Genomic DNA, 14,149 nt, shown 5'->3' with positions numbered 1-14,149 from the left:
GTTTTTTCCTAACTGCAAAGGCACATAAAAGGTAAGATATAGGGCTGTTTCTGCAGTTTTTCTGAAAAAAACACAGTCAAACTGAGAAAAAAAGAAACATTTTAGAACAAAAAAGGAGAAAAAAATAAGAAATAATTTATTATATTGTCGTTTACTAACAAAAGAAAAGTTAGAAAGAAGAAAAGTAACCATTCCATTTTTTTAAAAAACAACTCCATGAAAACTGATGCCATGAAAACCAGATCTTCAAAATAAGATGTCCTTACATCAAGCATTTTCAAAGGCCAAAATTTCTGGGACATCACTGATATTTGTGTAAGTCCTACTTATGTACAGTATCTTTCCTCATGTCATGCAAAACTCCTTATCTGTGGAGCTTTCAGACATTCAGAGAAGTCCAAATCTTTGTCTTGTAATACCATGCTGTATTATTTAGAAATGTGCTGACGGCACGGACTAAACACACATTGGGGGGTGGGGGAAGGAGATTTACAGAAACAGTTGTGTAAAATGTCTTCTTCAGATGTAAACCTTGGCAGCTTCCAGTGAACGATAATTCATTGCAACATAAGATCATTTCCCCCAGCTATTTTCTATTGCACAAATGCCAATGAGTTCACTGAACACGTAACAGGAGGTTACTCTACGATATTTAAGTGTGCCTCGAGAAACCACAGAACCCCCTAATATATTATTATAGTCTATATAGAGTCTTCCAAGGTTAATTATGGATTAAACAGTCATGCTTGCTTGTATACCTTTAGGCTAGTGATTCTTAAAATGCAGAGATCTTAATAATAGGAAAAATAAGATTCCTTCTATGACTTTCTACCCATCCAAATATGCAACACAGTGCTACTAGCAAGTTTTGCCTTGGGAAAAAATCACCCTTAGAGGTATCCATTGTTGACAGCGTGATCCTGGCACACTGTCTTAGTACTTAAATAAAATTGTATTTCAGCATCTTTTAAATTAACTGAAGTCAACCTTCCTAGTTTCCGAACATAAGTTTATTTATTTTTAGTTCTTCCTTGAAAGATAGATTCAAACCTTGAAGTCTGGCTGTGATGCCGGAGCATCATCACACATCTTTGTAATTTCCTTTCCCTCATCAATTTGCAAAAATCATTTGTAGGGAGGAGCCAGGTTCAGCTGCAGGAAGATTGTCTTGCAGAAACGCTCCAGCCTGGAGCAGCACCAGCTGAGCCCACAGGTCAGCCTTTCATTACATCCTGAGCTACTGAGTACCCGAACTGATCTGCACAGGGACGTGAATACCATGAAAGTCAGGTTGCTTTAATGAGTTTATCGGGGTCTTATAGTCATCTGTAATTGATTTCATACTCACTGCAAACCATTAATTAGTATTTTTCAAACAGAACTTTCCAAGTCGGACTTGAATAAGGATAGTTTCCCCTTAAGCTGATTTAACACACTGGTTTGATGTTCATTACCAGACTTGAGATGAATCTTGTGTTCTGAGGACTGGCCGCTCCTTCAGCAAATAATCTCTCTCAGACATGTGCTCAGCCCACAGATACTTACTTTTTTAGTCCTGGGACGCTTTAGTTTCTTTCCTGGACAAGACAAAGGTCGTTTTCATCATCCTGATGTTTTAATTTGGGATTCTACTGGCAAGCTAAAACACCAGTTAAAATAAGTCACAGATTCAGCACTGGAAAGCTGAGATAGAAACAGAACAAGTCAAATGGTCAAATTCCTCCTTGCCTAGAAGTAACATAACACTTAGGAGAGAAACTTTGGTTCCAGTGGGTTATGGTCAAGAAAATACAGGAGCTCAGTGCCACCCAGGTGATTCAAATTTCTTTATAGACCCCTACAGCTGGCCACATTCATTCTCACAAGAAAAATTAATGCAGCAAAATCAGTGCTGGGCTTGTCCTACTCCCCAGTGCATTTTTCCTGAAAACTATACCTGTGGGCTGGGAGTGAATGTAATAGGATATGGACTTAACACTGGAGGGCTAAGTGCTTGCCTTCATAAATCACTCATTAATACTAGAAAGAAAGTCTACAAACCTTAATCCCTGAAAACCCAGTGAATGATATAGCCATGGTCTTAGGAACACTCTTCCCGTACTGTGCGTAAAGAGCGCATGCAACAGATGTTGGTAGTGAAGTGCATACCTGGCTCTCACCGAAAGGTTCACAGGACAATGCCTTTGGGCCTTCTGCTGCTTTACCACAGACAAATGGTCACGCTTCAAAATAACACCAAATTTCAAAACTCTTCCTCATATTGAGGTAAAGTGTTGAGAATATGCTGGCTGACACACTGATGCCTACAGTTGTTCTGGGGGCAGGTTTGCAAGGAGAGAAGGAGAAAAGTGTTTCACAGCAAGATGTAAAGTCTAACCTTGAAGAGTCAACAGAGATGAAACCCGCAGAGATTATTTTACAAAGTCCAAAGCAAATTACATGGGGAACATTTTACTGAGACCCGTACAAGTATCCCATGTATTTTAAACATTCAGAAGGTCAGTTGTTCTCTTTTTCCCCTTCAGCATTTTCCCTGACCTAGGGCTAGGCTACCAATGTCATTTCAGCTGGGGTCTCTCTCTCGTGACTTGTGCTGTCTTCATGGGTAGACTTCTTGAAATTGGCTTCCGACTTACCCGAGAAACTTCCAATCTGAGAGTGGGAGAGAGACGAAAAGAAAACATTAACAGAAAGAGAAATGCAACAATGCTACACTGGGAGAAGCATCCACTGGCTAGCATTAACTCCCTTCCTACTCCCACAAAAGCAAGTGGAGCTCTCATTTACGAAGGACCCATCAAGGGTTGCTCAGGAGGGCTGAGAACAACACAGGTACCAGTCTGCAGAGCAGCTCTATTTATATTCCCAGCTAGTTCACCTGTTTTCTGCAAATTTTGCAGTTACACTGCAAACAGATCAATCCTGTGATTTCCTTTCAGCGGGGAGGTGGGACCCCCCTCTGGCACTTCCTGGTTTTAAACAACTGAAGTTGTTTTGTATTTCCTAAACTATATTGATCCACGAGACTAATGACAGTTTTTATTAAAGCTCCCTTTTGTATGCTCTGTCACAGAGGAAACCTTGGAAATTACAATTAGTGATACGGAAAATGTTTGAAATCTATTTTACCGTACAAGTCTTCTGCCAGCTCCTGCTACGTGCGAAACAGAACAATAACCACAAATTCCATCGCTCCCACATGGAAGTACAATGGATGACTACACCAAGCATTGGAGAGGGTTTATACAGGGTGCAGCAGCTAACATGCACCTTTAATTTACACCATATTGTCTGTTATATGAATGAACAATAAAAATAACATGGGCAGAATCCTACAGTTCGAATATACTGAAATACATGCACAGCTCCTCTGCCAAAGTAATGTAATTTTCAGTTTGCCAATGGAATGAGAAAATTAGATTTATTTTTAAAATAGTTCCCCAACCACAGAGTGTAAAAAGTCAAAATCAGTCAAAATTTGTCCAAATGAATGTATCAGTAAGGGACCTCATCTATGACAGACAGACCTATGAAAAAAAGAAAAACCCACTCAACCCATATGTGGACGTGGCCACGTCTGATAGAAAACAGAACGAGCAGGTTTGGGTCACCAAGAGGTTTTTTGTCATTCACTCCCACTGCACATGTAGTGTTCATGCCAACCCAGCACTCAGTCATGTTTCTCTGCCAAAAATGACAACATCTGTCAAAATCACTTGCAATGCTATGATAAAACAGTCACTTTTGGGGAAGTACAAATTAAGAATTACCCCCTCCCCCTGTAAAAAAACCCAACCAACCAAAACAAAAAACTCCCCTATTTTCATCATCTGGATCTAAACCACTGTTTCTCCTCTAGAAAAAAAATGTAATACACATTTCCATAAAACACTACTGCTGGGAATTAACAAGCTAATAAAAAGGACTTTAAGGATGCATTAAACTTGGGTTGAGGAACTCTATTGCATTTGCAGCATAAATGCTAATAAAATTATAAATCTGTTATTAACTTTTTATATCCCTGCCAAGGGATAAAGATAATTTTTTTTTATTTTTTTTTTTTTTTTACTTTTCCTTTAAAAGCGGATTAAAGCAGGATCCCAACAGCATGTGCCTGAGGGGTAGGCCTCCCCAGGCATTCATTCTTACCTGACAATAAGCTGTTTATGTCAAGCCCTGGCTGACAACACCCCCTGTTCACCCATTAGAGCCCTACAACTTTCTTGCTGTACTTAACACACCAACCTATTCAGTGCACTCATTGTTTCAGCCAGTAACAACCCCCGGCTAATTGCTACACGTGGAAGGGAAATTAAAAGGATGGTCCTTTGAGACAGCTACGCCTGATTCCAAATGAATATAATTAGCAGAGAAGGGGAAAAGATTGTAATTGCTTCAGACTTAGTGGTATAGGAAGGATTTAGGTATAATATTTTGGGGAACAACCACTCTGCCAGCTCAGTATTTGGGAATGCAGAGCAATGGCAGGCAAAGGACCTTACAAGCAAAACCTGTGATCCTTCAGGATGGAAGAACAAGACAAATTGGCCAGCAATGGGAAACTCATTGGGGAGATGAGATGACCACCTGGCACTTTCAGGAAGCTGACATCCATCAGCAAACACATGAGAGGGAGGTCTTGGCAGAAGCAGATCTTGAGATGCTGTGCCCAAAACTGGAAAAACATGTTATTACAAGAGATGGGGGAGATTGCACAACCTTCTTTCCAGCACTGGAGGATCTTATGTACATATTTGGTACCACAGGTGGCAGACAGACAGGCACATTACAAAACACAAGACAGAGGGAGATCGAACAACAGAAGACCTTGTCTCTGCTGCACAAGGTAGCAATGGTTTCAACCACACCAAACATCTCTCTTACAGAGAAAGTTTTGCTAATGCCTGGGTTTGTGATTCTGGGCTCGTGGCTTGCCTTGTGCAGTCTCACAGCCCAGGGACTGGGGGGCTCAGCTCCCAATGGGACCCCTCTCACCAGACAGCTGCGCCACTCAGCCAGCTCCAAGCCACTGCAAGCACATGCTTTTACTTTCTCCCGTACCACGCTGCTCTGAGAAAACATTTAAGAACCCATTTGCAGATGACATAAACGCCTATTTAGTCACCAGAATAGAGAATTGTGTTTTTAAAGAAATCCTTATTAGCAAAGAGCCATCAGATCTGGGAAGTGCTGAGAGCCATATAATTTTGAAAATTCAGCTCTTGTTTAAGTGAATTAATGGGTGCTGTGTAGCTGTTCAGACTGAACTCAGTACTGTGGGCTGAAGGTTTTCAGCTTCTGCACAATAGTAAAAAACAGTGGTACCTTTAATGGACCAACTGATAATAGAAGGAAAAAGCAGACTACAAGTTGGAAAAGGAAGGCACAACCCCAAGGAGTTGAGTCCATTTTCTATATAATGGCTACCTTGAAATATTATCCCTTTTCACAAGAAATGCTTCATTCACAGCCCTCAGTCATCACAATTTGCTTCCTAATCTGCATTGAAAATAGCATCTCCGTTAATTCACTACAAAAGTTAGTTAAATGTGATTATTTTACTCTGAATGTCCCCTCTCAGTGTCACTTGAACTAAGACCCAACCATAGCATGCCTTAATTACTCCCTGGGTATCTGTCTCCATATAAGCCATATGCCTATCATATAGATCTAGCCTAAAACCAATTGTGCCTGAAGATAACTGATTTGTTACCAGCTCCACACACCCTGTTTTTCACCCAGCCCCTCACAGGCACTATAGGTACCATTTCACCGCAGATCTCAAGCCACACAGGGTACGTTGCCACGGAAACACGAAACCAACCAAAATAGGCAATAAATGCTCACATAGTTACAACTCCCTCGGTCCATCGGTCCTTCCTTCACCTTCCTCTCCTTTGGAAAAGGGAGGAAAACTGCTAGTACGATTCAGTCAAGCACGGATACCTAAGGCTGCTCCTCTCCCCTCCCTGCTCTTCAGAAAGTCCCCAAACCTGCTTTGAGACAAGTCCATGTCAAGCATGCACAAGCAGCAGTGATGAATGACTTAAGGAAATGCAGTCCACCCATCCTGGTGCATCTCCAGACCTCCCCTGGGGCAGGACACACACCAAAGTCTGCAAAGCTTGAGGCTCCCAGCACCTCACCTTACCCTCCCGTGCAGCCACCATGCACCTGCATGGCTCTGCAGCAGGTCCCATCACATAATATCCCTCCAAGTTTTTAGACACTCCCATGTGAAAGGGCAGGTACTTTTTGTTCTCAAATCTTCAAAATACATGTATATAGTATCACTCTTAATAGGAACACATATATGCTTGGAAAACCTCTGGAAACAGAGCAGCACAAACAAAAAACATGGCTCCTCCTCAGCATGCCTGTGCTCGTTATCCATCACTGTATTTTCAAGACTTGCCACAGCACCAAACGGCTGGGGAATCAAAGGAGAACTACATCTCACTTATGCTGTTTCCATACACAAATGCACAGCTGAAAAATGCCACAAAAGGGTCATAACTAAGCCAATAAAAGATTGCTTGATCTGGTTTTATGTTCCGTGATTCTAGGACACATTAAATCACTGGTTTCTTGGGGGCGGGGAGATGATAGAAAAAAACCAAAACTACCTCCTTCCTCCTGCTTACTCCTCACTGGGTTATTGCCTCATCTTGCTCTTTTTTTCAACAGGCTTTGAAGGAAGTAGTGTCCAGCCCAAAAGTGTTTGAATATCTAAAAATACCATTATTTTCCCTGAAGACTGAGTAAATGGTGAACTGAATAGTGCTTCATAAAACCATGTATTACACAGCAACAGTAGATTACCGTTCCAGAGTGCCTCAAAAACAGGAGTTACATAAGCCTTGCAGACTTGTAGTAAACAAGGAGTTTGGATGGTTACTCACTATACAGCATCAAGTAGTTGAGCATGAAAGGCTATGTGGCTTTGCAGCTGGATCAACAGGGGCAACTGCCAAACTGGGGTACAGCATCGCACCTCCTCCTCCTGGGCACCAACTCCTAGAAATGGCATGGTCCCTGTTCTAGACAACATCACCGTGGCTGATACACAAGTTAGTGCTTTCATACATCACCCTTACTTTAAGCTGGCACATTTCTTTTCAGTATCTTTTCTTTTAATTCAAAATATTCTGCCAGAAATGTCTGCTTTCTGAATTCCTGGGAACTCAGTCTGAAAGACAGTAGAGGTCACCAGCTCTTGATTTAAACATGGTATCTTTTGTGCCACTCAATGCCGTCTCCACAAATACAAACAGAGAAATGGACATAAGCAATCTGCTTTCTGGAATTAAATTAACTAAAAAATCAGAGCTCCATGTTGGTAAATACTAACTACTCTTACAAGCTTGGTGTTTAAGGGAAATATTTTTACATAATTACACACAAAATAAGTGTTCAGAGTTGTATTGTTTTAATCCTATCTAATTTCATCTACAATGTTTGTTTTACTGTGAAAAAAGCAACCACAGGAAACCAGAATTAAAACAAAACAAAACAGAACAAAAAAGAGGACTCTTGACTTCCCTCCACAAGTTCTCTCCTCACTTGTCATAATGTTTAAATACCTAATGTCTGTTGATTAATTCCCCTCTTTATCATCAGCTAATCAACATGCAGCTCCTACTATATCAAATTACCTTAAAATGATAAAAATAAATGGAGTGTGTTGTTTTTCACCTTTACAGTACACAAAATCATACCCGAGAACGATACCAGAATAACTCTGAAAGACACAGGAAATAGTCGCTGTGCACAGAGGTTGATACTATTTATTTTGATTCTAGTCATGTTTTGCGAAGTCCTTCAACCAAACTCCTCAAGAACAAAAAAGTAGTTTGGGCCAAGTTTTTCAGGCTGACTTCACTCCCTCTTTCGCTAAGGTCTGAAGCCAAGAGAGGCTCTCTTATTACACATTCAGATGTAGATAATTCCATAAAGTAAATGAGAAATAAATATACTGATGTTAGGAAACTCACTGCAAAACACACCAACAAAATTCCCTGGCGTTCTTGCTGCAAAGCAGCTGCAGGATTGCAGACCTTGTTTTGGTATCAGATAAATTGACCATAACTAATTTAGTTAGTATGCTAACTCTTCCATTTTAACTAATTCACAGGAACAGAAAAGAAACACAACTCAAATTGGGACTTTGTTGGCAGTGCTTTCTATTAAACTGGAAAGGAGCAATATTCACATTAATGGGATTAATGGGATTTTATGACAGAAACATATTCTTACATGGCTGAAAAAAATAAAGACACATTTTAAATTACATTAAGGTTATGACAACAACAAATAAAAATAAAAATAAAAATAAAAATAAAAATAAAAATAAAAATAAAAATAAAAATAAAAATAAAAATTAAAAATTAAAATTAAAATTAAAAAAAAGGGAAAGAGAAAGAGAAAGTGATACTCCAGACCCCAACTCCATTGTGGGATTCAGCTACAGTGTGCTCTGTGGAGATAGTTCTGATGTGCTGATGGGATGGCTCTAGAAGAATGTTTTACCAGTGATTTTCAAGGCAAAAACAGAAGGTACTAAGCTGTAAACATGCACTTTTCCTAAAATACTACAGCTTTTCTCTCTTGAGAAGGGAAACAGCAGCATTATATCAAATGCCACCAACATGCGACTGTCTCTGCCTCGTGTTCACTGCAGTATGAATGAGGCACATGGCCGGTGTCTAACACATCCTAGGAGATAACCCCCTGAATTTCCTCATTTCTTCATTGCTTTTGTATTCATGAACTAGATTGATAAATGGCATAGCATTTGATCATTTTCCTTTAGACTTTGCAATTCAGTATCAGACAAACTGGCTCACTTGTAGAAACCTGCACAGATGCTTACCAAGCATTCTTTCAAAATTGCTGATGGTTAATCAGGACCAGAGGATTGTCATTGCCCTGTATTACACTTTTCTAAGCACATCTGATGAAAAGAATATAACCAAGGAGGATTTTTTAATATCCCTCAACAGCATATACTATGTAATATATCCCATTGCCCCAACAAAGCCACAAAGAAGCATTGTGGACTTTGTACAGCACACACTGGCACAATCCTAAGGTCCTGGGGCCAGCTACCTATGTCTTTTTTTAATGACCATTATCTTAGGAGAAAATTTTAAATGAACCCAAGATGTTGTTTGCAGGCAGCCATTACATTTTTATTTCCCCAGGCTTGTGTACTTAATTGACTGTCACCAATAGACCTCATTAGATAAGGCACACAATAAACCTCCATCACATAGTTCCTGTGTTGCAATGCAACTTTTGCAAGCCAGAGCTTAGGCAGTGTGTAAAAACTTGCCCAGGATCACTAAAACCCAGGTCAGTTTTGCATTCGAGCCAGGGTACAGTTACAGTAGATATATCATCAGAAGCAGTCTAAAAAGCTATACAAAACTTTTTGTAGGAGCTCTCCTGCTCCCAGACTTGCTGCTTGCTAAATCTGCCTGCCCAGTGTCTGGTCAGAGATTAATTTCCCCAGTCCAACTCGCCAAGTCCACCTCAGTCTCCACATCACTGCCAAGATGCTTGCAATCACATAGTCCTCATCATTTCATCATCCTGACTCTGAGCTAGTCTTTGTTTTCAGATATGCTGCAGGCCTTGCCTTTGGTGTCCTAGCCAGGTTATTTTGGCAAGACTGGGTCTGGCTGAATGCCAAGGCACCACTCAGCCTTGAGATCAAGGCAAAATGATATTTGCTTTCCTGCCTTGTAGTACCAGCTCGGGGAAAAAAAAAAAAAAAAAAACCAACAAAACAAACCCCACCACCACACAGACTTACCTTCTGCCTTTTACTCATCACATAAAAACAAGCAAAACTCCCACACAGATCCCAGGTGAGACTTCTTAAGGTAAAGACCTTGCCTTTTGTTTTGTTATTTTTAACTTCTTTTTTTTTTTTTCTGTGAAAACAACGTCACCTATGTCAACAGACTTTGGCCAAAAGCAACCAACTGCAAAATCCTTGCAGCTTTTTTTTTTTTTTTTTAAATAACAACATTCTTCAGATGTTACCTTCAGTCAACTTGCTACAGTTAAAGAGCTGCTGAACTCAAGGACCAGGGGTTAAATGTGAAGGTACACTTCCTTCCAAGGATAAATAACTCTTCCCCTGAACCCCTCCAATGAAGGATGTTCTAATTATGTTTAATTGCATTATGATTTTAGACAAAAAAGCTGTAAGTAACATCAGATTACACACCGGCATTGCATGCCCAATACAGAGGGAAAATAAATTAGATGGAAAACGGTAACAGACATGGTGAGTCAAGACACCAAAACCATTCCTGCAATGCCAGCAAGGCAGAAAACACACTGCTGGCTGTCATCCTCCCAGTTTGCAAGCCTGGAAATTAATCAACAATGAACTGGGAAAGGTCATTAAAGAAGTAACTATAAATTCTTTAAAAGACTTTAATAAACCTCCTGAAACAGCAGCAGCCAGAAACGGTAAGATGTGCAGCTGCTTTATTGGGATATAAAACTGGAGAGACATGAAGGCAGAAGGTGAGAGATGGGGCAGGATAAGCAACAGCAGGTGCTGCTATTTGGTATTTCAAAAGTCTGTTTCTAACCACTCCACTGATGGAGCTTTTGTGCACTTGCACAAAATACAGCAGAGAGAGTTCATCTGTGGGACCCTGGAAAGCCCTGGGCAGCCTGGAGGTCAGGGCTTAAGAGCTGCTCAAGTGCTCAGGGTTTCCCATAGGAGGTCCTGAGCCCATCGCTTCCAACCTGAGTATCCCCAGTGGGCCGGACATTCACCAGTCCATATTTCATCCATATCCATCAATAAGCCACGGCACAAAAATGCTGGGAAAATAACTACCCACTTGTAGACGTTTTGGATTAGGGCTGGTCAGATGTACTTGAACAAAGACCTTTACACTCCAAAGACTAAATATTTCATTTGAAACATCACAGGTTGGACTATTGGGAATTTCTTACAAGCCATGTAGTCCCAAGGAAGAAAAACTTCATTGAAAGTTGCCAAATCAGGTAAGTCAAACTGCAACTCTGGTTCCTTGTACCCCAGACTATTATTCAGGTTGCAAAAGCACATTTACTTCTGAAAAGTTTTGTGGAAAGTCTGATGTCTCCATGAAGTATTTAAGCTTAAACAAAATGACAGATAAAGAGACTTCTAACTACACAAGCTTGAGGAGCTTTTGAAGGGCTTGTGAGAGTGTGTAACAGAGAGAAAGAAGAAAGCTGTATGGCTCAGAGGGATGACATCTACAGTTTTTCTGATCTCTCAAGTACAAGACGACATGTCCTTTCAGAAGTGACCAAATCAGCAGCTTAGTTTAACCTGTCAACCAGAACCATCAAGTTTTTAATCTGACAAGAGCAATGCTTCTTTGTGCACTTTCCCCAGTGTCTTCTTTTAAGACATTACCTTCACCTAATTTTGGCAGAACACAGATTAAATAAATCTTGACTCCATTCTGAGTTCATTGCAGCTAATGACTTTGAACTTAAGGGTCTGTTAACACTAAATGGCTATCATCAGGCAAACATGCTAAATTACTGCAGGAAGTAGAAGGTACCTTGAAAGAAGGAACTGCACTGATTTATGCCAAGAAAACCGGACATCAATGAATATTGTTGGACTGTTCTCCGCAACACCAGGTTTCTGGCCCAGACAAACATGTTTCTCATCTACAGTATTTATCTTCTGCCAATATAAATCCAGCCAAACTGGCTCCATCTAATTCTCACTCAATATGCCCTTGCACAAACACACACATAAAAGAGAAGTCTTTATCAAGAAAAGTCCTGCGTAATGCAGAGCAACTCTCCTTCTTGCGTGCTCAAGGTAATTATCTCACCATTTTAGATACTTCCCTTTTATCATCAATTTTGGAGGCACTGCTTATAGAGGAAGGACTGATGAAATAAGGACTGTAACCTAACAGATACCTAATGGATTCTCAAACACAGCCAAAATCACTTGACATTTGCTGGAAGCTCTGGGTCCTTGAAAGATAGCATAAAACGTGGCCTCATTCAAGACAAGAGGAATGTTTCCTTTTTTTCCACTGAGATGAAGGTTTCATGCACAGCTCTAAGAAGCTGAAAATCTTGTTGATCAGGAAAGGGACACAACGTATTTTGTTCTCTGGTGACTTACAGCTGTGACTACAGTTGGACAGACAGCACCACGTCTGCTACGCAAAGGCAGACATTCAAAAATAATGCCCAAAAGAAACAGGGTTCCACTACACACAAAGGTGGAAAAGCTAAACTAATGTCTACAATACATCTTCAGGACATTGGTTCAAATTGCATTTCAGTATTTACAAAATACAAGATGCAAGTAAACGTTTCAACCAGTTGCAAACCCATGCACAGTACCCGACCATGGCTGAACGGGAATGATGTGAACCATGAAGGCTGAGTTTTAAGTGAGATGTCTGAAGTACTCTTCTGACCAGCTCAGCTGTGTTTTTTCTGAATCTCTAGATGCTGAGAGACAAGAAAATACTGAAGCCTTTTCCATGCTACTGAATAACACGGTATTTATTTCTATTATACTTTCATAAATAGACTCCCACATCCAAGTGGTTTCCATCATTAAAATAATAATGAAAAAAAAATTAATAATAAATTAATCCCTTGTTGATAAACAATTCAGCCACAGGAACAGGTAAACAAAACCCACAAATTCAATACAATTATTTCAACCTCCTCTTTAGAACTATTTTTTCCGTTAAACTATATTAAAAAAAAAATTAGATCAGGCTTGGGTTTTACAATCTTTGTCTTGTTAAACCCTCCCAGAGCAGGTAGAAGTGGCAGCACAGCAATAATCTTCACGTGGCAACACTCCTTTATCTTACTTTTTCAATTACCCTATGCCTGATATTATGCCAAGGATTTGGGGACTCGACACCATTTTTTTCTGAAACCACTGTCCATGTTAGTAACTTGAACTGACATGGCAACAAGGATTTCCCCAAGCCTGTGTGAAGTCATTAAATATTTTGCTTCAGGTTTATTGGTAATTTCTTGCAGATAGGTGAGTGTTTGACTCCTCATATGGGGACACGTTTATTACTCTCTTTGCTATGTTCTGCTAGTGGGTGTCCCTGAGAAGCTCCAACACCCCAGAGGTTTGAGAAAGACAGGATCCATATTTGCCTTTCATCAGCCATCTCTGCCAGCAAGCAGTGGTCCAGCGCTTCACTGGACATCTCTCAATAAAAAACATAATTAGAGAGCTAGTACTTACATCACCTGTAGCATCATCACATTTTAATCAACTGAAACATGTTCTGTGATTTTATAACACTGCTCATAAAGAAGTTTTCTGCTTGGTAACTTTGCTGCCACTCTCCAGTGCCATGCTTTACCAGTGCTCTGACTGTGAAGTTAGCAGTGAAATTTTTAGTAAGTGGATGTAATACATTCTGGGACACGTACTATTGCTGCTTCTCTTTGTGGAGAAGCAAACACAATTTTTCTGCTGGAGTAATAGTTGGAAGACTTTCTGAAAAATCTTACAGCAATTAAACTAATTTACCCCTGCCAAGCAGATGCCAGAAATTAAAACTTGCAAGAATGACAGACTTGCATGATAGCTACAGACAGAAGAAAATTGCAAGATCCAAGATTATCATTCTCTTGCCTCTATAGAAGTGATTGTAATTATTGTTTGGTTCTCAACTATTCTGGGGCAGGCACCAAGGAAAGACATCTATCAAGACATTTGGATTCATTTAGGCACCCTGCTCAAAGGGGTAATAAACACTGGGCTAAAAATATCACTGACATTTCAATATTAATAAAGATGTGTGCTCAAGTATCACTGTAGTGATCCTTCTGCAATAGCTTTGCAATGTCTCTGTTAACTGCTGGCTTTTGTTTACCTTCCAGCTTCCTGAAGGTGATCTGCACATTGCTGTAGTCTAAGCCACTGGCTGTCCAAAAATTGACACTTGATCCAATTCCTGAGTATACGAGGATTTTAACTTGCCTACTCCCAAAGTCTGTACTTTACATTAGTAACGTACAATATTATAATTAATAAAAACCTGATAGAAGAAATGAAAGTGGCTGCTAACAATCTCAAGATTACTTAGGGTTCAACCTTGTAAAGCAAAGTAAGAGA

At 40.1% G+C, this 14,149-nt stretch overlaps 1 protein-coding gene across 3 annotated transcripts in view; it reads right to left on the bottom strand.

The window, feature by feature from the left end:
• The window catches only part of ERBB4 (erb-b2 receptor tyrosine kinase 4), a 638,473-nt gene that overhangs the window by 434,820 nt on the left and 189,504 nt on the right, over window positions 1-14,149 (bottom strand). The gene's annotated exons all lie outside the window — the stretch shown is intronic.

Source organism: Falco biarmicus, chromosome 8 (genome assembly GCF_023638135.1).
Source record: "Falco biarmicus isolate bFalBia1 chromosome 8, bFalBia1.pri, whole genome shotgun sequence".
Lineage (NCBI taxonomy): Eukaryota > Metazoa > Chordata > Aves > Falconiformes > Falconidae > Falco > Falco biarmicus.
Note: the sequence above shows the minus strand (reverse complement) of the source record. Positions and strands in the feature narration are given on the sequence as shown.